Here is a 26,804-nt window from a genome sequence, read left to right as displayed (position 1 = left end):
TGGGGAGCGGCATGGTCAAGTAGGGAAAATACACCAAGTTGGGCTCAATGAGTGAGAAGTTTACTTGCTACGTTGTTGCGTGTGTTTTTCGCTGCTTGCTAATGCATTTATTTATCCATTTTCCCCTGAAATATTTTGTCCTTTTTTTTGCGAACAGTTCATATCACTAGATTTTTTTTTTAAAAAAAGAGAAATTCATCTTTTCCTCGGACTTATTTTTTTAACACCAAAGGGTTCCTCCTCTCCCGAGAGCGATCTTCCCTAATTAGGAATATATAATGTGGCCAGTGTTTTAACACGCACTTTCCCTCTCTGCCTAAAGGCTTGACTCTTCTGGGAGTTTTTTTTTTCTTGTGCTCCTTTGCAGTTCTCCTTGGCTTCCTGCAAAGTTGTCCTCTTCAAACGAGAGTGACGATGCACTGGTTATTAAACCATATCGATATGGAGGCTGTTACATGTCTCATCTGATACCTGCACTAACGAGCAGGAGGCATTGAGTAGCCAGTAGGGTTGGGAGCCCTGGAGGCATTTCCCCCTCCCTGTTAGGGTTGCCAACCCTCCAGGATTGGCCTGGAGTCTCCAGGACATTGAAGATGTCCAGGACACTGCTGTGTGCAACCCTGCTGAAAAGCTATTGGGACATTTAAAAGATGTTTTTCTGTCATTTTCTTTGAACGTTTCTCTTCACCAGATATAAAAATATTGAAAATTGGGGGGGGGTGGGGGGGAGAAAAGGCTGACGGTCAACCATCATCCAATTGGGTAATGTGCCTTTTTGCCTTTCTACACCAATCGGAAAGCAATGTGCCACAAACTTGGATGTGTTGGCTGACTAACAACTGGGGCATGGGGGCAAGTCATGTGATGTAACCTCCAGGAATATATTTAATCACAGTTGGCAACCCTAACCCCTGCAGGGCACTGTGGTCAGTGGTTGCACCCCAGTTGGCTTGGCACTGCACAGGAGTTGAAATCAGGACCTACATAGTTCAGTAGCACACTAAGCAGTAATCACACCCACTGAGCTACCTAGGGAATTATACATTTATTAACAAAATAATATTTCGGGGGATGGGAAGGGCCTGACTGGCCAGCATCTTGGTCAGATTTTAAGAAGCATTTTTAAAAAAAGAGCGAGCAAGGTTTAGGGGGAGATATTCCACACCTCGGGGCCTAGACAGTTGAAGGCAAGGCCACAAATGATAGAACAAGATTAAAATAGTGGATGTGCAGAACTGGAAGAGTACAGCGATCTCAAAGGACTTTCAAGTTACAGAGATAGGGAGGGGCCAGGGCATGTTGGGATTTGAACGCAAGAATGAGAATTTAAAAATTCAGGCATTGCTGAACTGGGAGCTAATGTAGGTCAGTGAGCACAGGGGTGATGGGTGAACAGGACTTGGTGCTTGTAGGATACAGGCAGCAGAATTTTGGATGAGTTCAAGTTTATGGAAGATACAAAATGAGAGGCCAACTCTGAGAACTGTCAAAATCCAATTACTTGGTGATTTGTCTTAATGCTGTTTGTGGGATCTTGCCTTGCTTGTTTACATAATAACTTCCACTGCATTTTAAAGTAACTTACTTGTATGGTGCTTTGAAATGTTTCCTGGTGATGAGGCTATAATTGCTAACCAGCTGCATTTAGCACAGACAGTCATGGTTCTGAAGACTGTGAGTGTTTGTGGCCTGACATTGACACAGACCAGACACCATCCCCAAGGGTTATTCCTGAGCTGCTGCCTACATTATCCTCCAACCATGACATGACTGTGGTGTGCATTGTGGTTGGGAATTCCCATTCAGTTTACAGCCTTGAATCATGGCAGGAGCATCAGCACGTAACAGCTCCGGTACAGTGTCCGCATGAAGGGAAAGGAGATTAAGACTTAAAAACTTTAGAGGGAAAAGAGAGGAGGGAAACTGTCAGGACACTGGGGTAGGAAGGGAGGGGGAGAAGGGAGAGTCTCGCTGCAGCGCTTTTGGGAAGGAAAAGCTTTTTCACTCAGTGATTGGTTAGGATCTGGAATGCTCTGCCTGAAAGGGCAGTGAGGCAGGTTCAATTGTGGCTTTCACAAGGAATTGGGAAAACACCTGAAGAGAAAAAAAATTTGCAGGGTCACAGGCAAAGGATGGGGGAGTGAATGAGCTAATTGCTCTTGGGGAGAATCAGCATGAGCCTCCATCCTTCCATCCATTTTCACATCACATGTCCTGGTGAGCATCACGGTGGCAGTAAGCTGAGCCGGGCTGACCAGACTTCTCTTTCCTCAGCCACAGAATCCAGCTCCTCCTGGGGGATTCCCTGACGTTCCCAGGCCAGCCGAAAGATGTAATCCCTCCAGCGTGTCCTGGGTCAGCCTCAAGGTCTCCGCCCAGTGGGCCGCGCCAGTTACAGCTCCAGCAGGAGCTTACCAGGAGGCATCCTTATCAGATGCCCAAGCAACCTCAATCGGTCCCTCTCGATCCAGAGGAGCAGCGACTCTATCCTGAGGCTCTCCTGGATTGCTGAACTTCTCACCTTGTCCTGGAGAGTATGCCCAGCATGGGCTTATTGGGCCAAATGGCCCCCTTCTGTGCTTCAACCATTAGACGATTCTATGATCTCTCAAGAACTGTAGCCACTTTAATATACTTGCAATGAAGGAATGTTGGGCATACCAGCAGCTTAAATTGCATGCACATGCCCCACTGCGTTTTAAATTTAATTATTTGCTTTTGGGACTTCAGGCATCGGGCAGGGAATATAATGGACAGCTGGCCTGATCCACCTGTTTTGCACCATCATCCCCAGTTAAAACCACCCTAAACAAGTGAGGAGCAGAAATTTGGTCCAAATTTAATTTTTTATTTCGAAATATTTAAATTTCTGGGCTTTTATAAAGAATTTTTTCTCGTGGAGAACAAGGCTGAAGTTTCCTGCAAAGTTTCCTTTGGGATGCGATGATATAATGGTATTGTCACTGGACTAGTATTCTAGACACCAGGGGTGCTCTGGGGACCTGGGTTCAAATCCCACCATAGCAGATGGTGGAATTTGAATTCAATTAAAACCTATGAAACCATTGCTGATTGTTGTAAAAACCCATCTAATATCCTTTAGGGAACAGAAATCTGCTATCCTTACCTGTGACTTGGTGGTTGACTCTTAAATGCCCGCCGAACAAGGAAACTTAGGGATGGGCAATAAATGCTGGCTTAGCAAGCATCACCCACATCCAATGAATAAAAAAATATGATGAGGTTTCCCATGTTTCCTTTCTCTGATGTTAAACGAGGATGTAAGATATTTCACACCTAGGAATCCTCCCTTTCTCTTGTGTTTAAGATGCTACCAACATAAAAGAACAATGGAAGTTTCCATTTGAAATGTTTGGCATAAAGGCCAGTTTGTTCCTCAAAATAAAAATATTAGAGAGTCAGAAATCACTTCTGTTCACAAGGCAATAGCTCCCTGCAAAGTCTTCACAAGTAAATCTTAGGTGCTCCTACCGCTCACTGTACATTGCCCCAGTCTTGTTAGAACTCCCAACCATGATGTACATCATGGTCAAATTATAGTTGGGACACCAGTAGACAGCAGTTCATGTCCTCAGCGGTCAAGTAGTTGGCTAAAGTTCACAGCCAGGGTCCACACTAAAGGACGAGGTACTGGATGCTAACCTCTGCTTAAAATTGGTGCACAGAAAGAGGACACAGCCCATCATGTTGTTCCATCTCTCCTCCGCTTTCATCAAACAGTAAGAAAAATGGGAAATATTTATTCATCATGTTATATGGTGAATCTGCATCACAGAAACAGGCCATTGAGCCCAACTGGTCTACACTGGTGTTAATGGCTCATTCCACTCTACTTCATCCAGCCCTAACAACAAATTCATTTCCATTTTAAAAATGATTATGGATTCTGCTTGGACTGCTGGTTCTGGCAAAGTTTTCCATGTCCTAACATGTCTCTGCAAAGCTAAAACATTTCCTGACCTCATACTTTGGTTTTCTGGTGTTAAACTTATTCCCTCCAGTTACTTTCCAAAAAAAGTGGAACAACTTTTATCCTTGATATACTTCATCAACAGCCCTGATAGTTTTGAACACTTGTGGAACTGTACGTCAGAATGAATCAGCACCTTCAGCAGAGGAAGGAAAAGAGTGGGGGAGGGGTGAAGAGGTGGGGGACAAGAACTTGGAATTCATAAGCTCAACACAAAACTGGAAGCAGAATAAAACAAAGTTGAGAAAGAAGGGGTTTTTTTCTGTGTTGTAAGTACAGATGTCCATTTGGACATAGCCTGTTTAAATGTACTGAAGATTGGCCTGCAGTATTGATGTATTTTAAACAGAGCCAGGCAGTAATGCTTTTTGAATACAGCCTGGAGCATTTTGTGTTTAATCTATTTATGAGTCAGGAATCTGAATTTCTGCTGGTGTCGCTGTTCAAAAGTCCAATTTGATTCTTATTCCAGACATTTACTTGTGGAAGCTTGGAACGCTGGCAAGAATTCCATTTTCTTTTGAGAAGGAAGTAAGGAATTTTGATTAGGAAAGGAAAATAGGTCTGCTCCATATCTTTAGATTGTTTGTTTTCTTTTCCATTATTTTTAATCCTGTTTCCTCATCACTAATGACAAGAATTGGATGGGTTTCAGCAGGTCTCTGTACAAGTTCAGGGTTGTGAAGGACAAGTTTAGGACAGAAGCCCTGATGGTATCTATTTACAGAGCAAGAAAGAACTTGTCTTTATATAGTGTTTTTCACAACCTCAGGATGTCCTAATGCACTTCATATCCAATTAATTATTTTGGAAGTGTTGTAAGGAACATAGAAGCCAATTTGCACTCAGCTAGATCTCTCAAACAGCAAGGAAATAAATGATTAGATAATTTATTTTGGTTGAGGTAATATATGTCAGCCAGGGGAAGTCTCCTATTCTTTGTATAGATGGGGAGATGGTGGCATAGTGATAATATCACTGCATTAATAATCCGGAGTCCCAGGCTAATGCTCTGGGGCCATGGGTTTAAATCCCACCACCACCAAAGCAGCTGGTGGAATTTTAATGCAATTAGTAAAAATCTGGAATATAAAGCAAGTCTCAGTAATGGTGACCATGACAACTATTGTTATAAAAATCCACCTGGTTCACTAATGTCCTTTAGGGAAGGAAATCTGCTGTCCTTACCCTTGCAGTCGGGCCTACACGTGACTCCAGTCCAACAGCATTGTGGTTGACTGTTAGCTACCCTCTGAAAACAAGCCACTTAGTTGAAGGGCAAGTGGGGATGGGCAACAAATGCTGGTCGTGCCAGTAATCCCCACATGCCATTAAAGAATAAAGGGTTGGTGGGGGGGCGGGGTGGGGGTGGGGGGAGTCCCTGGGATCAGTAGATCCAACAAAGGCGCTGATACTTGCTTTGGTTTGCTATCTCATCCGAAAGACAGGTGCTTTAAAAACATTGAGACAGTGGCGGAGATTATGTGCTCAAGTCTCTGACATTGGGCTTGAGCCCACAACTGCCTGAGGTTAGAATGTTACCACTGAGCCATGGAAAACACTTAAAAGAAGATAGTCTCCAAATGAAATTAGTTAGTAGGAAGGATAGTTGAGGCCTGAACACGGATACAGTTGTAATTCAATAAAGGTGAGCTCAAATGAGCTTTTTCAATGTTGGAGTTAGAGTTAGGGAGGTTGGAGAACAGTCATCACTGCTGATCCTGATCCTGATCCTCTCTTGAACCATATGTCTGCACGTGCACACTTTCTAGCAGGAGCCACTGATTACCACTTAGGTACAGGAAAACAGCTGATTTTTAGATTTTACCTTCCCTATCGCAGAATTACTGGGGTAACTGAAGCACCCTTACTATTGCCTTAACTTGGATCCAGCAACTTGGCAAAGATAGGGTCAGTATAGTGAATTTCCACTGCAAATTTTGCCCATTATATCGTAGGCCCATGATGAATGTGCCCTTCAGCATGGGCCATCAAGAGGCCTTGTCACAGAAACACAGAATAGTTACAGGGCAGAAAGAGTACATTCGGTCCATCATGTCTGTACCAGCTTTCCAAATGAGCAATTCACCCAGTGTCTTCTCCCATAACTCAGCACATTCACCCTTTTCAGCTAACAGTCTAATTTCCTTTTGAATGCCTGTGTTGAACCTGCCTCCAGTGCATTCCAGACCTTAACCACCTGCTGCGCCATAAAGCTTCTCCTCATGTTGCCTTTGCTTCTTTTGCCGGTTACTTTAAATCTGTGCTGTCTCGTTCTCGTTCCCAATCCTTTCATGAGTGGGAACAGCTTCTGTGGAATTTTATTTTCGTTAATCCTTCACCCCTACACACTGAGCACTTCATGACCTCAAAATGACATTTCACCCAGGGACTGCATTTCTCTTTCTTTCCCTCGCTCTCTATTAAAGAACACATCCAGGATTAGTGAAGTAATGTGTATCCCTGTTTATTTATACAGTCAAGCAGTTGCCCCAGCGATTGACTGTACAAGGCAATAAATGTTAAGTGCTGTTGAGATGCTTTTTCCATTGATGACTCGATATTGAGCATTAGGCAACCAGCCACTGTTTGTTCCAGTACTTGGCAGGTGCTGGAAGGACAACTGGCCTCACAGTTAATGGTGATGAATTATTTATCAATAGACAGTCTTGCTGACCGGAAGAAGCTTTGCTGGGATCTGCCCAAGGATGTATTTGCTTGTGGAATCATTCTTCCATTACCTATCTGACTGATCTGCTGAAGTGGTTGCACATTCATTTCAATTGCCTTTGTGACCCTTGGTAATTAAGAATGTACAAAAACTATTACAGAGGTTGGATGATCAGAATTTTCATATTCTGGCACCTGATTTTAACTTATAGCATTGTCAGAAAACAGGCTGCCCACCATTATAGTCTCACCTGACAGTCAGGCAGACTAGACTGTCTAATGACAACTACAGTTAACATTGTTCTACACACTGTTCAGTTTTCCAATAGGTCTCTCATGTAGCTGCTCCACTACCCCTCCATTCCAATTAAGTTATAAGGTTGTGAGTTCACAAACGAGATTTAAGCACACAGTTTAGTCAACTTTCCAGTCCCAATCTCAATTTCTGTGCTCTAGTGTGGGATTTGAACCCACAGTCTCCTATTACAAAGATGAAAGTACTACCCAACTGAGCCACCAGTAAAGGAAAGCACAGGGTGTGAGAGGTATATTGTGACTGAGGTGATGAGTTAGCAACGTGGTCAAAGAATCAGCAGGTACAAGGGGTGGGGAAAGTGGCAAAAATGAAATTTTGTTAAGTTTAAGTCTTGCCTCTATATTTCCTCGGCTAGCTGTACATTTTGGAACAGGCAAACTGAAAGAGCTGAGCAATTTGTTTTCCTAATTTCTGGTTGCTTTTCAGAGTAGTAACAGTAAACAGAAAGGGGAGTTAAATTATTCCTACTTACGATGTGGTTATATTTTCCACAGTGGAAATGCAGAACTTGTCCCCTATTTAAAAACTGCAACTCCTCTTTCTGATGGGTGAACGCATGTTTTCTCAGAACTGTTAACCACCTCCCCCCACCCCACTCCGCCTCCACAAACCCTGCCATCAGCGGGATTTGTGGCGGGTGGGTGCGGAAGATATGGTGAGGAGCGAAATATTGGTTTTCTGATGTCGGGAATCCAGGTTGAGATCGTCCCCTCCTGACGTTCATGGCGGGTTAATGGTGGGTCGGGTCTCCTGCTGAAGCTTGGCAGGAACCCATTTTGCATCTCATGCATGCTCATTAAAAGCACAACAGATCGGAATCATGCACAAACACACACACACACACACACACACACACACACCCCCCCCCCCCACCCCAGCCAATGGGAATTTACATCGTTCTGTAACCCAACTGAACATTCGTGTCATGCAACCAGCAAGGGAGAATTTTAAAGCGCTTACATTTTTAAATTCATATATGGGATGTGGGGGTCGCTGGCTCGGCCATCATTTAATGCCCATGCCCAATTGCCCTTGAGAAGGTGGTGGTGAACTGCCTTCTTGAACCGCTGCAGTCCATGTGGTGTAGTTACACCCACAGTGCTGTTAGGGAGTTCCAGGATTTTGACCCAGCAACAGTGAAGGAATGGCGATATATTCCCAAGTCAGGATGATGAGTGGCTTGCAGGGGAACTTCCAGGTGGTGGTGTTCCCATCTATCTGCTGCCTTTGTCCTTCTAGGTGGTAGAGGTCGTGGGCTTCGAAGGTGCTGCCGAAGGCACCTTGGTGAATTCCTGCAATGCATCTCGTGGATGGTACACACTGCTGCCAATGTATGTCCGAGGTGGAGGGAGTGAATGTTTGTGGATATGGTGCCAATCAAGCAGGCTGCATTGTCCTGGATGGTGTCAAGCTTCTTGAGTGTTGTTGGAGCTGCACATTCAGGCAAGTGGAGAGCATTCCATCACACTCCTGACTTTGTGCCTTGTAGATAGACGACAGGTTTTGGGGAGTCGGGAGGAGTTACTTGCTGCAGGATTCCTAGCCTCTGACCTGTTCTTATAGCCACAGTATTTCTATGACTAGTCCATTTCAGTTTCTGGTCAACGATAACCCCCAGGGTGTTGATAGTGGGGGATTCAGCGATGATAATACTATTAAATGTCATGGGGCAATGGTTAGATTCTCACATGTTGGAGATGGTCATTGCCTGGCACTTGTGTGACGTGAATGTTACTTGCCACTTGTCAGCCCAAGCCTGGATATTGAAACTGAGATGATTGACCTCCAACAACCACAACCATCTTCCTTTGTGCTAGGTATTTTCTCCAACCAGTGGAGAGTTTTCCCCCTGATTCCTATTTACTCCAGTTTTGCTAGGGCTCCTTGATGCCACACTCGGTCAAACGCTGCCTTGACGTCAAGGGCAGTCACTCTCACCTCACCTCTGGAGTTCAGCTCTTTTGTCCATGTTTGAACCAAGGCTTCAATGAGATCAGAAACTCGAGGAACCCAAACTGAGCATCACGGAGCAGGTTATTACTAAGTAAGTGTTGCTTGATAGCACTGTTGAATGTCCCCTTCCATCACTTTACTGATAATGGAGAATAGACTGATGGTAATTGGCCAGGTTGGATTTGTCCTGCTTTTTGTGTATAGGACATACCTGAGCAACTTTCCATGTTGCAGAGTAGATGCCAGTGTTGTAGCTCTACTGGAACAGCTTGGCTGGGAGTGTGGCAAGTTCTGGAGCACAAGTCTTCAGTACTATCACCGGAATATTGTCAGGGCCCTTATCCTTTGCAGTATCCAGTGCCCTCAGCCATTTCTTGATATCACATAGAGTGAATCAAATTGGCTGAAGACTGGCATTTGTGATGCTGGGGACCTCCACAGGAGGCTGCAGTGGATCATCGGCACTTCTGGTTGAAGATTGTTACAAATGCTTCAGCCTTATCTTTTGCACTGATGTGCTGGGCTCCTCTATCATTGAGGATGGGATCGTTGTGGAGCCGCCTCCTCCGGTGAGTTGTTTAATTGTCCATCACCATTCATGACTGGATGTGGCAGGACTGCAGAGATTAGATCTGATCTGTTGCTTGTGGAATTGCTTGGCTCTGTTTTATCACTTTCTGCTTATGCTGTTTGGCATGCAAATAGTCCTGTGTTATAGCTTCACCAGGTTAGCACCTCATTTTTAGATATGCCTGGTGCTGCTCCTGGCATGCTCTCCTGCACTCTTCATTGAACCAGGGTTGATGCCCTGACTTGGTGGTAATAGTAGATTGGGGGATGCGGTCTCAGTTTGTGGTTGAGTACAATTCTGCTGCTGCTGATGGCCCACAGCGCCTCATGGATGCCCAGTCTTGAGTTGCTAGATCTGTTCAATATCTAATCCATTTAGCGTGGTGGTAGTGCCACACAACACGAAGCTGGGTATCCTCAATGCGAAGTTAGGACTTCGTCTCCACAAAGACGGTCACTCCCACCGATACCATCATGGACAGATGCATCTGTAGCAAGCAATTTGGTGAGGATGAGGTCAAGTATGTTATTTCCTCTTGTTTGTTCCCTCACCACCTGCCGCAGACCCAGTCTAGTAACTGTGTCCTTAAGGACTCGACTAGCTCAGCCTGTGGTGGCGCTATCAAGCCACTCTTGGTGATGGACATTGAAGTCCCCCACCCAGAGTACATTCAGTGCCCTTGCCACCATCCAGTGCTTCCTCCAAGTGGTGTTCAACTTGGAGGAGCACTGACTCATCAGCTGAGGGGGGTGAGGTTTGTGGTAATCAGCAGGAGGTTTTCTTGCCCATGTTTGACCTAATGCCATGAGACTTCATGGGGTCTGGAGTTGATGTTGAGGACTCCTAGGACAACTCCCTCCCGACTGTATATCACTGTGCCACCACCTCTGTTGGGTCTGTCCCATCAGTGGGACAGGATATACCCAGGGTTGGTGATGGTGGTGTCTGGGACATTATCTGTAAGATGTTAGTAAGGAGGACTTTGCAGGGTTGACAGGGCTGGGTTTGCCGTTGTCGTTTCCAGTGCCTAGGTCAATGCCGGGTGGTCTGTCTGGTTTCATTCTTTTTTATTGACTTTTTAGCAGTTGAATACAACTGAGTGGCTTGCCAGGCCATTTCAGAGGGAATCACAGAATCTTTACAGTGTAGAAGGAGGTCATTTGGCCCATCAGGTCTGCACTAGTTCGCTGAAAGAGCATTCTACCTAATCCCACTGCACTGCCTTATCCCCATAACCTTGCACATTCTTTCTTTTCAGATTTCAATACAATTCCCTTTTGAATACCTCAATCAAACCATGCTTCCACCACCCTTTCAGGAAGTTCATTCTAGATTCCACCCACCCTCTGGGTCAAAAAATTTTTCCTTGCATTACTTCTACTCCTTTTGTCTATTATTTTGAATCTGTGCCTTCTAGTTCTTGAGTGGGAACAGTTTCTCACTATTTACTCTGTCCATGCCCCTCAGGATCTTGAATACCTCTATCAAGTCTCCTCTCAAACTTCTTTACTCCAAGGAAAACAGACCCAACCTCTCCAATCTATCCTCATAGCTACAGTTCTTTACCCCAAAATCATTCTTGTGAATTTCCACTGTACTCTCTCCAATGCCTTCACATCCTTCCGCAAGTATGACGCCCAGAACTGGACGCAGTATTCCAGATGAGGCCTAACTAGTGTCTTATACAAGTTTAACATGGCCTCCTTACTCTTGTACTCAATGCCCCTATTAATAAAACCCAGGATACCATATGCTTCATTAACTGCTCTCTCAATATGCCCTGCCATCTTCAATGACCTATGTGCATATACATCAGGGTGCCTTTGTTCCTGCAACTTCTTTAGAGTTTCTCCCTTTTTTATACTGTCTCTCCACATTCTCCCTGCCAAAATGAATCACAGCACACTTCTCTGCATTGAACTTCACCTGCCACTTGTCTGCCCAATCCACCAGTACGTCTATGACCTTTTGACTTTCAAGACTATCCTCACCACAGTTGACAATGCTTCCAATCTTCATATCATCCACAAACTTTGAAATCATGCCCTGTGCAACACAGTCTAGGTTATTAATATATATCAAGAAGACCAAGGGTCTCAAAACTGACCCCTGGGAAACTCTACTCCAGATCTTCCTCCAATCTGAAAAACAATCATTTATCACCACTCCTGTTTCCTGTCACTCAGCCAATTTCTTATCCAAGTGCCTTTTATTCCATGAGCTAAAATTTTGCTCACAAGTCAATTGTATTGCACTGTGTCAAATGCCTTTTGAAAATCCATATACACCACATCAACAGCATTGCCCTTTTCGACCTTCTGTTACCTCCTCAAAAAACTCCAAGTTAGTTAAACATGATTTTCCCTTAATTAGTCCATGCTGGCTTTCCTTAATTATCCTGCACTTGTCTAAGTGACTATTGATTTTGTCTCAAACTATAGTTTCCAGAAGTTTCCCTACCACTGAAGTCAAACTGACTGGTTTGTGCCCCTTTTTGAACAAGGGTGTAAGATTCGCAATTCTCCGGTCCTCCGGCACCACCCACGTGTCTAAGGAAGACTGGAAGATTATCAATAGCGCCTCTGAAATTTCCACTCTCACCTTCTTCAGTATCCTTGGATGCATTTCATCTGGTCCTGGTACAATATCAATTTTGAAGTAAAATCTTCTAATACCACCTCCTTCTCAATTGTAAATTCCTCGAGTGTACCAGTTACCTCCTCTCTCAACTCAGCCTGGATAGCAGCCTCTTCTTTTGTAAAGCCAGATGCAAAATACTCATTTAATACCTCCGCTACTTCCCCTGCCTCCACATGTAAGTCTCCTCTTTTATCCTTAATTGGTCCTACCCTTTCTTTTACCACCCTTTTATTTTTTACATGCTTAAAACAGACCTTGGGATTCCCTTTTATGTTAGCTGCCTCCTATGCTATGCTCCCTCCTTGCTTTTCTGATTAGTCCTGCTCTGGTCCTCCTATACTCAGCCTGATTCCCCATTGTGTTTTCTCCCTGACATCTGTCATACACATACGTCTTCCATTTCATCTTCACCTCTATTTCTCTTGTCATCCAGGGCATTCTAGATTTATTTGCCCTACCTCTCCCCTTCAAGGGACTATACCTTGACGTTGCAAGCAATGTCAGTCTCTGTGAAGGTAGCCCATTGTTCAGCCACCATCTTTTCCATCAAGATTTGACTCTGACTCACCTAGCACAGATGCATTCTCATCCCAAAATGTTGTCTTTCCCCCCAGTTAATTATCCCTGCTCTGGATTGCTCCTTGTTCTTCTCCATGGCCAATCTAAACCTTATGATACAATGGTCACTGCCCCCTAAATGCTCTCCCACTGATATTTGATCCACTTGAGCAAACTTATTCCCTAGAACCAGGTAAAACAGTGCCTGCCCTCTCATTGGACTGGAAACGTACTGCTTTCTACACACCCCAGGAACTCTCACCCTCCTTATCCTTTTGCATTATTCCTGTCCCAGTCTATGTACTACACCAATCAATGGTATTACACCTTTTCATTCCTTACCTCTAGCCAGAGAGATTCCTTCCTTGACCCCTCTGGAACATCCTCTCTCTCCTGTATTGCCATCCTTAGTCAATACTGCCACTCCCCCTACATTTCTTCCTTTCCTGTCTCTCCTAACCACCTTTTACCCAGGAATATTTAATGCCCAGTCCTGCCCTTCTTTGAGCCAGGTCTCTGTTATAGCAATACCCTTATAGTTCCATTTGTCAACCTGTGCCTGCAGTTCACTAATCTTATTAACCACACTCCGTGCATTCACATACATGCACATTAATCCTGATTTAGGCTTTATAACTTCCCCCTTGCTCTGACCCAAATGACTTACTATTGCCTACTCTTGTTCTATCAAACTCTCCAAGTATTCTATTTATATTGGTACTACTCTCTGATATATCCTCCTTATCAGTTAATACTTCTCTATTTCCTACTGCCAGTTTTTCCCCTCTCCTCTCTGAATTTCCCTTCAGACTCTCAGCCCCCTGCCAATCTAGTTTAAGCTCTCCCCAACAGCACTGGCAAACCTCCCCACAAGGTCTTAGCTCCAGTTCTGTTAAGGTGTAACCCATCCTCCTTGTACGGGTCCCACCTGTCCCAGAACTGATCCCAATGCCTCAGAAATTGAAAGCCCTCCATCTTACTCCATTTCCCCAGCCATGTATTGAACTGCTCAATCTTCCTATTCTTATGCTCACTAGCATATGCCCCTGGGAATAATCCTGAGATTGCTGCTCTTGAGGACCTGCTTTTCAATTTCTTTCCTAACTCCCTAAAATTTGCTTTCAGGACTTCATCCCTGTTCCTGCCTATGTCATTGGTTCCAATGTGGACCACAACCTCTGGCTATCCACCCTCCCACAAAAGAATGTCCTGCAGCAGCTCTGTAACCTCCTTGACCCTGGCACCAGGGTGGCAACATATCATCCCGGCCTATGGCCTCAGAATGTCTGTCTGCTCCTCTAACTATGGAATCTCCTATCACTATAGCACTTCCACTATTCCACCTCCCCTCCTGTGCAGCTGAGCCACCTGTGGTGCCACAAATTTGGCTCTTGCTACAGGCCTCTGAGGAACCATCTCGCTCACCAGTATCCAAAATGGAAAAGCGATTAGAGAGCGCGATAGCGTTGGGAGATTCCTGCACTCCCTCCCTGTTTCTCTTAGATACTCTGGCAGTCACCCATTACCTCTTCTGCCTGTGTACTTCTTAGCTGTGGTGTGACCACCTCTCTAAATATGCTATCCACATAATCAGCTTGCGGATGCACCATAGTGACCCCAGCCGCCGCTCAAGTTCTGCAAACCAGAGCTCTGGTTTCTGCAGCTGGTGACACCCTGCAGATGTAGTCATTAAGGGCACTTTGTGCCTGCATGGCTTCCCACATCCCGCAGGATTGACATTCCATGTGGCAGAGCTGCACTGACATACCTTATATAAAGTGTTTACTCACCTGTCACTCACCAATTGTCTCCTCCTCTCCCTTTCGCGCTTTTTATGAAGTCTCGCTGCTCTCTTCCCTTGCGCGCTCTTTTTGAAGTCTTGCTCTTTTTTAAAATGAAGTCATTCTCTTTAAAATGAAGTTAAGAGTCAACCAGACATGCCCTTCCCTAAAGGGTATTAGTGAACCAGATGGTTTCATGGTCATCATTAGCCTTTTAATTCCAAATTTTTATTGAATTCAAATTCCACCATCTGCCATGGTATTATTATTATACCCCAGGGTGTTACCCATGGTTTCTGGATCACCAGTCCAGGGACAATACCACTGCGTTACCCCCTCCTGCCTTGGGGATCAAAGCTGGCTGTGCCACTGGAGCTGGCCGCTGGTATGGTGTGTACGGAAGACATGAGGGAGGGAGGTCCAGACGAGAAGTGGGGGGTTGGGTGCAAGAGATGAGAAGAGGGGGGGGGTGGTGGGGGTTGGGTGCAGAAAACGTGAAGGAGGGTGGGGGTGTGGATGAAGTGAGGAGGCAAGGAAGGATTGAAGGGGGAGGGAGGGAGGGGATGGGGTGGGGCCAGAGTGCTTCAGAGGGAAGGCTGACATTGGAATCCTGGGGGGTGAAAAGTTGGGGTGGTGGTGACATGAGGGGAGGGTTACTATAAGAGGGGGAGGCGGGATGCAGTTGGGTGGAAGGGTTAGGGTCCACTACCGTGTGTATAATTCTCATCTGGGTGTTCATTGTGGTAAACAAGGATGGTGATGCGGATTGAGGGGAGTGGGCATTGGAACAGGGACAGGGGTGGGCCTAGCAGGGAGGAGAGGAATGCCCAAATGAACAGTGAAAGAGTCCAGGGTGATGGGGGAGGCTCAAAGGTTATCGGGGGGAGAGTGAAGGTGACATTGGGGGCAGGCGACAGTGATGGGGGGAGCGTTGATGGGTGACAGGGGGATGGTAAAAGGTGGTGGAGACAGTTTGGAATGACACAAGCACCATCCTGAGACAGAGATAAAAACAAAAAAACTGCGGATGCTGGAAATCCAAAACAAAAACAGAATTACCTGGAAAAACTCAGCAGGTCTGGCAGCATCGGTGGAGAAGAAAAGTGTTGACGTTTCGAGTCCTCATGACCCTTCTGTTCTGTCGAGGGGTCATGAGGACTCGAAACGTCAACTCTTTTCTTCTCCGCCGATGCTGCCAGACCTGCTGAGTTTTTCCAGGTAATTCTGTTTTTATCCTGAGACAAAGTCAGCTCCAGGCCAAGGCAACGCCCCTGATGGCCAATTGCAAAACATCGAGGTGGGGGAGAGGATCTGCTCAGGTGGGTGGAGCTGAAGGTCGGCACAACTAGACCACTAAAGGGAGATCCCAGTAATCATGTGGTGGCTGTATGAGAGCTTCCTCATTTACTATTCCTCACTATTTGGTGAAGGTCCGATAAGCAGCAGGTCTGGCCCAGAGGGTTCTCACGGCAGTGAGATCCCAGCAAGATGTAGAGCTGCCATTCACTCTGAGCCATTGGCTATCAGCTCCAGGCAGAGTTAGGGAAGAAGCGGGGGAAGGGAGAGGGATGCCTGCAAAGGGCATACAGGTGAATTTAAGCCAACTCGTGACTGCAAACCTCCCGGGGGAATGGACCTGCCTGACAAGGGCTCACGTGGTTAGTCTTGCCATTGTGACAAGATCTATCCATAGAGTCTCGAGGGCAGTGGATACAAGCGGAATTGTGTGAGTGGGAGGCCTCTCCCACATGGCACTCATCGCCCTTGTCTTCATGCGCAGCTGAGTATTAGGGGGAGGAAGACCTATCTTTGGTTCCCCCATGGAAGGAGTGGAGTGTGTGTGACCTTTAAAAATACTAGCAGCAAGAATAAATCCAGGAGGCTTCCAATCAGTGCAACATATCATTTATTTAGGAGGGTAGAAACTATTTACAATCATTGAACTCCCGTGTCACCAGTGCTCATTTGATACTTCTTTTTTCTTACTCTACTGCTACCTCTAGGTGCTTCCTTGACATCTGCAGCAGAGGTGGAGGCAGCCTGCTGACTGTCATGCCCTGCTGTCTGTCATGATTTCAGCAAGCATCTTTTGGGGGGACAAAGCCTGGAGGGCCATGGCCTGCTTTGGGTCTCCTGCTCTGGGGCAGGTCCACCCTTCTTGGCCAGAGCAGCTGGAGCTGACGAGGCCGCAGGTCGAGGGGATTGGGGACACTTGGACGCCCTTAAAGATTGCTGGGTGGATGCCTTCTGGGTATCCGGCTGATGCTTCTCCTCCCTTTGGCTCCCTGATGGCCCCTCCCTGACCCCTTGAGGAGAAGGGACACCTAGAGGGAGGTCAAAGTGCCCCCTCACATAGCAACTTCTGAAGCTCACCCATGGTTACAGCGATGAGAGGCCTGAGTGCATCTCTGGCAGAAAATGGGACACTCTTCCGGACCAGGGTCTCAGTGGTGTCCACCATCCTCCCCATGGAGACTTCAATGCACTCACATGTCGGAGCCAGTACATCAGAGAGCACATGGGCAGACTCTTCAGCCTCACATGCCACTCTGTTGAGGGTCTCTGACACCTCTGCTTGATGCTCCCCAGTGTCTCACTCATTCTCTTGCATCTTCTCGATGGCCACTTCCAGAGGCTCATCATCTGACTCCGATTTAGCAGAGGCCTCTTCTCCAGCAGTCTACTGAGTGCCAGAGACCTTGACTCTCATTGCCTCCCGCCTACTGTGGACACATGTCTGTGCGAGGACCATCAGAGCATGAACCTGAGCTTAAGCTAGATATATGTGCCTCTGGGCTGGTGAAGGTGAGAAGTCATCCTTGTCCTCTTCCGAGGGGCTGGGACTGACTTCAGGTGCGGAGGGTGGCCTTTCCCTCTTCCTGCTGGCACCTAGGATAGAGGGAGGAGAGAATGAATGACTGCCTAGGCTGGCTCAAACTTGGCACTCGTTGATCATCTTGATTTTCCGAGGTTGTCTGGATTATGCGTGCTTCCTCACTAGATACTTGGGGAACGCCGACCTCACCCTCAGCACAGGCACTGTCTGCCCCTGCCAGCTCAGCAGCCTGTCTTTCAAATTGTATGAGGGGCCTGACCTCAGGCTTTACCCCACCTGTTATCTCTCTCTCTCCCTCCTGTTATGGGCTTCCTTCTCCTGTATAAAGAAAGGTAGATGGCTTGTGAGCATCTCTGATGAAAGAGCAGGTCACAGGCTGATAATTCTGTGGCTGGTAACTGACCTCGTGACTCCCCAAAACCCATGTACCCATGTACATGGCACAAGTGAGGAGTGAGATTGAATAGTCTCCGCTTGCCTGGATGAGTTCAGCTCCAACAATACTTAGGAAGCTGGAAACAATCCAGGCCAAAGCTGCCTGCTTGATTGCCACCCCATCCAGCACCCTCAACATTCACTCCCTCCACCCACCAATGCAGAGTGGCAGCAGTGTGTACCATGTACAAGATGCACTGCAGCAAGTCACCAAGGTTCCTTGAACAGCACCCTCCAACCTCATGAGCTCCACCAGCTAGAAGGACAAGGGCAAGCAGACGCGTGGGAGCAGCAAAACCTGCAAGTTGCCCTGTTTCATCAATGGCCTTCCTTCTATCATTAAGGTCAGAAGTGGGGATGTTCGCTGATAATTTCACAATGTTCACATTGCGACTCCTCAGATACTGAAGCAGTCCATGTCCAAATGCAGCAAGACCTGGACAATATCCCGGCTGGGGCTGACAAGTGGCAAGTAATATTGGTGCCATGTATGTGCCAGGCAATGGCCATCTCCAACAAGAGAGAATCCAACCATCTCCCCCTGACATTCAGTGGTATTACAGATGCTGAATCCCCCACTATCAACCTTCTGGGGGTTATCATTGACCAGAAACTGAACTGGACTTGCCATAAAAATACTGTGGCTACAAGAGCAGGTCGGAGACTAGGAATCCTGTGGCAATAACTCACCCGTCCACCATCTTCAAGGCACGAGTCAGGAGTGTAATGGAATATTCTCCACTTGCCTGGATGGGTGCAGGTCTAACAACACCACCCAGGACAAAACAGCCCACTTGATTGGCACCCCATCCCACAAACATTCACTCCTCCACCACTGACGCGCAGTAGCACCAGTGTGTACCATCTACAAGCTGCACTGCAGGAATTCACCAAGGCTTCTTAGGCAGCACCTTCCAAACCCACGACCACTACCACCTAGAAGGACAAGGGCAGCAGATAGATGTGAACACCACCACCTGCAAGTTCCCCTCCAAGCCACTCACCATCCTGACTTGGAAATATATCACCATTCCTTCACTGTCACTGGGTCAAAATCCATGAGCACCCTCCCTAACAGCACTGTGGGTGTACCTACACCACATGGACTGCAGCAGTTCAAGAAGGAGGCTCACCACCACCTTCTCAGGGGCAATTAGGGATGGGCAATTAGGGATGGGCAATAAATGCTGGCCTAGCCAGTGACACCCACATCCCATGAATGAATTTTTTAAAAAAGTTCTTACCCCATGGCTGTGCCTTCACTATGGCTGGGTCAAAATCCTGCAGATGCCTCATTAAGAGCACAGCACATGGATTGCAAGGATCAGTAAGGCAGCAGCCCACCACCTTGTCAGTAACATTTAGGGATGACCAAGAGAAATGCTGGCCCTGCCAGTGATGCCCAAGACCTGTGAGACAAAACGACTGAGTAGTGAGGTGGGTTGGAAGGGTAGAAGGTTTACTTACCCTAGTGGTGCGGATTAAATCGTTGACCCTTTTCTTGCACTGCAGGACCGCTCTCCTCTGCACCCGTGGGTGCTGATAGCCCTGGCTACCTCTTCCCAGGCTGCAGTGGTCAGCTGGGATGGTGTCCTGCGGTCATCCCTGGGAAGAGGACTCCAGGATGTGCTCGAGGGATGTGTTGCTGAAGCAGGGAGCTGCAGCTCGCTGCTCTCTGCTGCTCATCCTTTACTTCCTCCCATTAGTGTAGGCCTGTCTGGGGTGTCTTTTAGATGTGCCCGGTGCCCGGTCATGGCGGAGGGATGCCCGACTTCCTGCCCACCCCACCACAAGATTCGACATGGAACATGTGCATACATAACTAATGAGGCGGGGAGTACATGGTTGCGCATAAAAGCCCGTCTCGTTCCAGGGCAGGAATCACTCCAACTTTCTCATCCTGCCACAGATCTTATGGCAAGAGGAACCAATCTCACCCTCCGTCCATCTATTACTTCCTCCCCTGAATGAGGGGACTGGGACCAGTTGGCCCTGTTAGGAGAATGGTATAGCACTGGTCAGTGTATTCTGTAATTTCAGTTTTGTTGGTCGCCATACAACTTGCACTTATCCTGTACAAGACTTCAGCACGTGAACTCTGTAAATCAGGAAAGATGGTACCTTGGCTGCAGGAGATTAATTAGTAGCTGAGAGAAGAACAAGTAGTGTTGGTGATGGAAGAGATGGCAGCAGCTCGGTCAAGGACTGCAGCCTTGTGCAGGTTATCCATAACTCCTAGGCAGCAATAACTCACACTTACATAGCACCTTTTAATGCAGTAAAACATCCCCAGATGCTTCATAGGCACATTATTGAACAAATTTGGACACAAAGCCACGTAAGGAGATAGCGAGGCATTTGTCAAAGAGGAAGCTTTTAAGGAGTGTTTTAAAGGAGGAGATAGCGTTGGAGAGGATTAGGGAGCAATTTTCAGAGCTTAAGTGCTTGGCAACTGAAAATATGCTGCCATTGGTGAAGCAATTAAAATCAGTGATGTTCGAGACCAGATTTAGAGGAGTGCATAGACCTTAATGGATAGTAGGGTTGGAGGAGGTTACAGAGATGGAGAGGGGCGAGGCTCCAGAAGGACTTGAAATCTGAGATGAGCAGTGTAGGCTGCCACGGAATCTGAGGCTAAACCTATTGAAAGACTGAAAGGCAACTTGGTGCAGGGAGCTCAGTTACACTGGTATCACTTCAGATATGGATTTCAACAAAATGCCTTTGGGCCTGATCTTTTGTTTTTGAAGAAATCAAATAGCCCAGGACTGTCTTCTGCTGAATTTATCTTGTGATCCATGCACCATTTACTATTTGTACTGACTGGGATTTTTTTGTGTGTGTGAATCCCTTGTGAATGGTGTTTAGAGCTCTAAACAGAAATCAGAAAAACACGTTGGTGCCCTCTCTCTGAGCACTGGAGTAAAAGCCCCTGATTTGTAACAGCTTCTCTCCCTGCTCCCTCGCCATCGAATCGTCCAATCAGCTTCTGTGTTTGTTTCTTAAAGGATGAAATTTTTTTTGAAAATACTTTTTCTCTTTTTTTTTTTTTTGCCCTGATTGAATTTTTGCCAGTGGGTGACTAACCGCTTATCCTTGTTCCTTTCCCTCCGTGCATTTTATTGTGAACTTTCATGATCATCGTCAAGGTAATGGTTTCTCAATAGAGTTTGGAGCTCTGTTCCTAGCTCAGACAGCACCAGCCACTCCCAGGTCATCAAACACAAGCAGCTGAGTGTAGAGTTCCCTCTATTCTACTCCAACCGCATGGCTTGGGTCCAACCTTAGTGCAGTTTCTTCTGTTACTCCAAGGTGAATCCTTACACCCAACATCTTTTGTGTCTTTTTCAATGAGATAGTTGTTTTCAAGATTGAGATTGACAGATTTTTGTTAGGGTAAGTGTATTGAGATAATGCAGGCGAACGGAGTTGAGTTGCAGATTAGCTGGGATCTAATTTAATGGCGGGACAGGCTTGCGGGGACTGAGTGGTCTGCTCCAACAACAGCAGCCTACGTTTATGTAGCACCTTTAATATGGCAAAAGACCCCAAGGTGATTCACGCAAGTGTCACCGAACAACATTTGACACTGCCGCATATTGAAATATTGGGACAGATGACCAAAGGTTTGGTCAAAAAGCTAAGTTCAAAGGTGCAGCTTAAAGGAAAGAGGGGGGCAGAAAGGTGTGTGGAGGGAATTCCAGAGCTTAGGGCACAGCCACCAATAGCGTGGTGATTAAAGTTGAGGATGCTCAAGAACCCCCATTAGTCAATTATACAGATCTATTAGAGAGTTGTGGAGCTGGAGGAGATTACAAGGATAAAGAGGGTTGAAGCCATGGATGGATTGGAAAACAAGGATAAAAATACTAAAGTCATGGCATTGCTTAACCAGGAGCCAGTGTAGGTCAGCGAGCGCAGGGGTGATGGGTGAGTGAACCTTGGTGCGAGTTAGGCGATGTCCTTCTGTCGCAGTCACGTAAGATGTCATTTGTGACTTTGATAAGAGCTGTTTCAGTGCTGTGGCGGGAGTAGAAACCTAACTGGAGGGATTCAGACATGGAGTCCCAGGGAAGATGAGAACAGATTTGGGAGGTGACATCACATTCAAGGACTTTGGAGAGAAAAGGGAGGCTGGAGATGGGAAGTAGTTTGAGAGGATGGAGAGATCATGTGTTGTTTTTATTTTGAGGAATGAGATGATAATGGTGGATTTTAAGGAGAAGGGGACAGTACCTGAGGAGAGAGAACCATTAATAATGCTCCAGTTTCTATTGTTAAATTAATGGCAATGCTCATAAGCATTGCACTTTTGCTGTGAGAGAACTTCAGCTCATCTCACATAACTTGTAGCAGAGAGATGAATCTTTCTTCCTGTCAGCTTCTTAGGGATTCAAACCCTGGATCTAGAAGTGGCCATGCAATGTGCCAGCCCACTGCCTCCCCCATTAAGACATTTATTCTTGTTCCACTTCCTGGGGTTTGCTGCACACTACACACCACTTCCTAAACGACGGGGCAGATGGACAACTTAATCCTGTGTCTTCAGCTGCCTTAATATTTGCCACTAGGGAGTGAGGGAGTCAAAAAGCAATGAGTTGACTTGCTCCATACTTCCCAACTTATGTCCAAAACTTAGGTCTCCTTAGGGTCCACTCATAGCCCCTGTAGTTTGATGCTTGGGGCAGGAGTGCAGTTTATAGTTTGGTTTTCTGTGCATTTAAATTGACTGGTTTTGCTGATTCTAGAGTCTTGTAGGCTACTGCTAATTTTCTCAGCTGCACCGTGTTGTGCAAAGACATCCCAAATTTAAGATGGGAAAATTGAATGAAATGCTCCCTTCTTTCCTTATCCTCACCTCAGTCCCTCCCTGTGCTTATTTGTTCCTCAAAGTCTGGCCACATTGGATATGATGGATGAAAACTCACATCTGAGCATTCCAGGACGGTGTGTATTGCAAAAAAGAAACCCTGGCTTAGAAATTTGGGCATATCTCTATTTGGGTGAGTGGGAGGGTGCGCAGGGAGCAATCCCCTTGCCTGAATGGTGAGACTGTTAGTGGCATATGAAAAAGGCCCAATACCTGTTTTAGGTATGGGCACAAGACTGGCCTTTGCCAATATGGCAGGCAATGTATTTCCTGCTTGCCATATTGAGCAAGCAAGAATTAGCCCATTTAGCAGCCAGAAGATAGGCACTGTGAGGTTAGTGTTCTAGGCCAAATGTATCATCTTCATGTTATTGTTTTTCCCTTTATTCTTTCAGTGCCAATTTTCTCCCCTCCCCTCAACCTTTCCTGAAGGTATTGACTTGATGGTTCCATAGACATCTCTCTCAAATTGTCATTCTCCACGTGGGAACTCTAGACAGTTGGTGTCGGTGGAGCAACTAGACAGAAGAAGGCAGAACAGTCGAAGCCAATCCTGTCCTTGCCCAACTTCCGCAAACTTGCTTCCAGGTGGATATTGAGCAGCATTGGAGAATGCCAACGGATCTTCTCCTTTTTCAACCCCGAGTATGCTGAGGTTAACTTAGATCAGCTCACTCAGCTCAAGTCAGGGATTGAACCTAAGAGCGTCGTGACCTGCATGACTGGGCTACCTACCAGCTCTCCTTTGTTTAACGATGCCAGCTGAGTGCTGTGGGTTTACAGTGGGTAAAAATCCTGTATTGGTGGTGTGAACGAATATGTGGACATATGAATTAGGAGCAGGAGTAGGCCATTCAATAAGATCATGGCTAATTCGATTGTGACCTCAACTCCACATTCCACCCACTCCCAATAACCTTTGACAGTTAGTCAATAAACTGTCTATCTCTGCCTTAAAAATAGTCATTGACCCTACCTCTACCACTCTTTGGGGAAGAGAGTTCCAAAGACTCACAACCCTCTGAGAGAAAAAAATTCCCTTAATCTCTCTCTGAAATGGGAGATCCTTTTATTTTCAAACTTTGTCCCCTAGTTTAGTCTCCCCCACAAGGGGAAACATCCTCTCAGCATCCACCCTGTCAAGTCGCCTCAGGATCTTATATGTTTCAGTAAGATCACCTCTCAATCTTCCAAACTCCAGTGGATACAGGCCCAACCTGTCCAACCTTTCCTCATAAGAACAACTCCCCCATCCCAGGTATCAGTTGAGTGAACCTTATCTGAACTGTTTCTAAAGCATTTATAAACTTTCTTAAATAAGGAGACCAAAACTGTACTCAGTTCTCGTAGATGTGGAAAGAGCTAAGGAAGCATTTACAGGATTATACGTGAGTCATATTTACTGAGACTGTGGCATGATAATATCAACTTAGAAGATTCTTGGCAAGCCTGCGGAGGAGAGAATCCAGAATGATCCAAGAAATGGACTCCGAGTTTTGAAAGGTGCAATAGAACGAACCTTGCATTTTCTTCATTGCTTTCTTGTTGATTTCCTAAAAGCAGGATCTGACCCCAAAGAGCTCTCTCTGCTAGTGGAATCTTGGGTTCTCACCTAATTTAACCCGGTGCACAAATAGTCTTTCATCAGAACTGATGAAGAGTCATACGGACTCGAAACGTTAACTGTATTCCTCTCCGCAGATGCTGTCAGACCTGCTGAGTTTTTCTAGCTATTTTTATTTTAGTTTTAGATTTCCAGCATCCGCAGTATTTTGCTTTTATCAGAATGAAATCTCAACTTGATTTTTAAAAATATACTATTTGCTCAAGCCAAATCATTGTAAAATGGACACCATTATAATTCGCATTAACTAAATCTAGTTGTTTCATTCTGTTTATTACATTGTCAGCAAGGAAGTCAGTTTAAGTGCAGTCTGGTTTTGTTTTCCATCTGTCAGTATGTCTCCATAGTGTTCCCAAAAATGGATGTCTCTCATCCAGAGGAACTCATTAAAAAATGAGATTGTAGCTCAGCATATCGACCAAATGCTCAGCCTGATATCCTCGTAATTGAATTGGACTCTCTAAGTGCTTTTTTCCCTCTTCTCTCTGCAACTGCAACACCATTAATACAAAATTTATACTTTCTGCTGGATCCTCTGTGCTTAGAGATTTAAATTGCCTTTTATTTTTAGTCGTGTTTAACATTGTTGAGAATTGAATCTCCTTTACATGTCTCCACTTGCATTTATATTGTGCCTTTCACAACCTCCAAACATTCCAAAGTGCTTCACAGCTAAAGAAGTCCTTGAAGTGTAGTCACTGTTGTAATCTAGGAAACGAGGCAGCCAGTTTGCACAAAGTAAGCTCCCACAAACAGCAATGTGATAATGACCAGGTCATCTGTTATTTTTGTGATGTTAGTTGGAGGGTAAATATTAGTCAGGACAAATGCTATGAGATCTTTTAAGTCTGTCTGAGAGGGCAGATAGCTTAACATCTCATCTGAAAAGTGTATTGCAATTGATAATTTTACTGCCCTTTTTAATGCAGGTGACTCCAGCTGCAAAATAATAGGAAATTAAGCAGTTGCCACTACATTATAATCCAAACAAAATGGAAACTCTATTTAGTAATCTCATATAGTGAGTATGGTAATGTAGCATTATGATTCTCCAGAATCAATCTACAGTTCTTGAGTTGAAAAATTACAAAATTGAATTGGTGGATAGTCATAAAGACCCAAATAGTTCACTAAAATCCTTCAGGGAAGGGAACCTGCCAAGTGACGCCCTCCCACACTAGGCATTGGATTCTCAATGCTCTCTGAAGTAAAAAACAAATTGATCAGGATAAATGTTACCTTGCCAGTGTCACCTGCTCCTTTCAAAACAAATTTTTAAAGAACAGTTAGAAATCTATTTTTCTACAAGGCTTGAACTGCTCCCATATCTGTGGAAGTCTCTTGCCTGCCAAGTGATCTCTCTTTCACCTCCACCATCTAAAATTTCTATTTACCTCTTACCTATCTTTAATCTATTGTACGATGGATAGTTCTCCTTTTGAACACTGTGCTTTTGTTCCCACCCTCACCATGTCAAAATCAAGATTCATTGCCCCACCACCATCTCCTCTGACTGCCTCTTTCTCTGAACTCTGCAAGTCCTGATTATTCTGGCAGATTCTATTTCTCCGACAGTGTAGAAGTTTAGAAAACGCAAGCTTGGTGTCACCTAACAGCTATTCTTCGATTTACCTGGTCATTCCCCCTACTCTTAATTTTAGACTATGGGATAGGGTCTTCAATTCAACAGGGATCATGGAGGATTTGTGCAGGTCACTGGGTGTGGCAGCATGGCTGGGCAATTTGTAGAAGGGACGAGTGAGGAAACTGTAAGAAGTTGACATTCGGAATGTTCAGACTAAAAGCTTTTCTAGACACAAACTTGCCAGTCGCCCTCCCTTCACTTTCCTCCTTGTTCTCCTTGTTTCTATGGATAACAGATTCTTCAATTGACCTTGTGTGCACCCCGCCTGGCCGGTCTCTTGACCTTGCCTGAAGGCGCTGTCTTGTGATGGAGTACGGACCCAGGGCAAGCAAAGAATCCTGGTACCTCAGCCGTGACTTTGCACAGTGAGTGCCAGCTGACTATATTCCATTAAGTACAAACTGAGACAAGGATGTGCATGAGGCAAAACACTGGGATCACCAGTATCTTGAGGCGTCTTAAAGGGTAAAGGGTGTTGACATAAACACCAGTGTTCTGTCAAAGAATCATAGAAACAAGCGAATCTTGGAAAGTCACAGCACAGAAGGAAACCTTTCATCTCATCTCATCTCATCTTGCCCGCCCCAGCTGAAAATATCTGTCCAGCCTAATCCCACTTTCCAGCTCTTGGTTCAAAGCTCTGCAGGTTATGCACTTCAAGTGCACATCAAAGTATGTTTTAAATGTTATGGGGGATTTCTGTCTCCAGCACTCTTTCAGGCAGTGAGTTCCAGAGCCCCACCACCTTCTTGCTAACAGAAAATTCCCCTCGAATTTCCTCTGCACCTTCCACCTCTTCCCTTAAATCTCAGCCAAGGGGAATAGGGTCTTTCCATCCACTCTAACTAGACCCCTCATTATTTTATACGCTTCAATTAGGTCTCTCCTTGACTTCCACTGTTCTAAAGAAAACA

At 45.7% G+C, this 26,804-nt stretch overlaps 1 long non-coding RNA gene across 1 annotated transcript in view; it reads left to right on the top strand.

Moving 5' to 3' along the window:
* Positions 1-26,804, top strand: part of LOC121286803 — a 38,641-nt gene that overhangs the window by 733 nt on the left and 11,104 nt on the right. The window lies entirely within an intron of this gene.

Source organism: Carcharodon carcharias, chromosome 14, assembly GCF_017639515.1.
Source record: "Carcharodon carcharias isolate sCarCar2 chromosome 14, sCarCar2.pri, whole genome shotgun sequence".
In the NCBI taxonomy this organism is placed as follows: domain Eukaryota; kingdom Metazoa; phylum Chordata; class Chondrichthyes; order Lamniformes; family Lamnidae; genus Carcharodon; species Carcharodon carcharias.
Note: the sequence above shows the minus strand (reverse complement) of the source record. Positions and strands in the feature narration are given on the sequence as shown.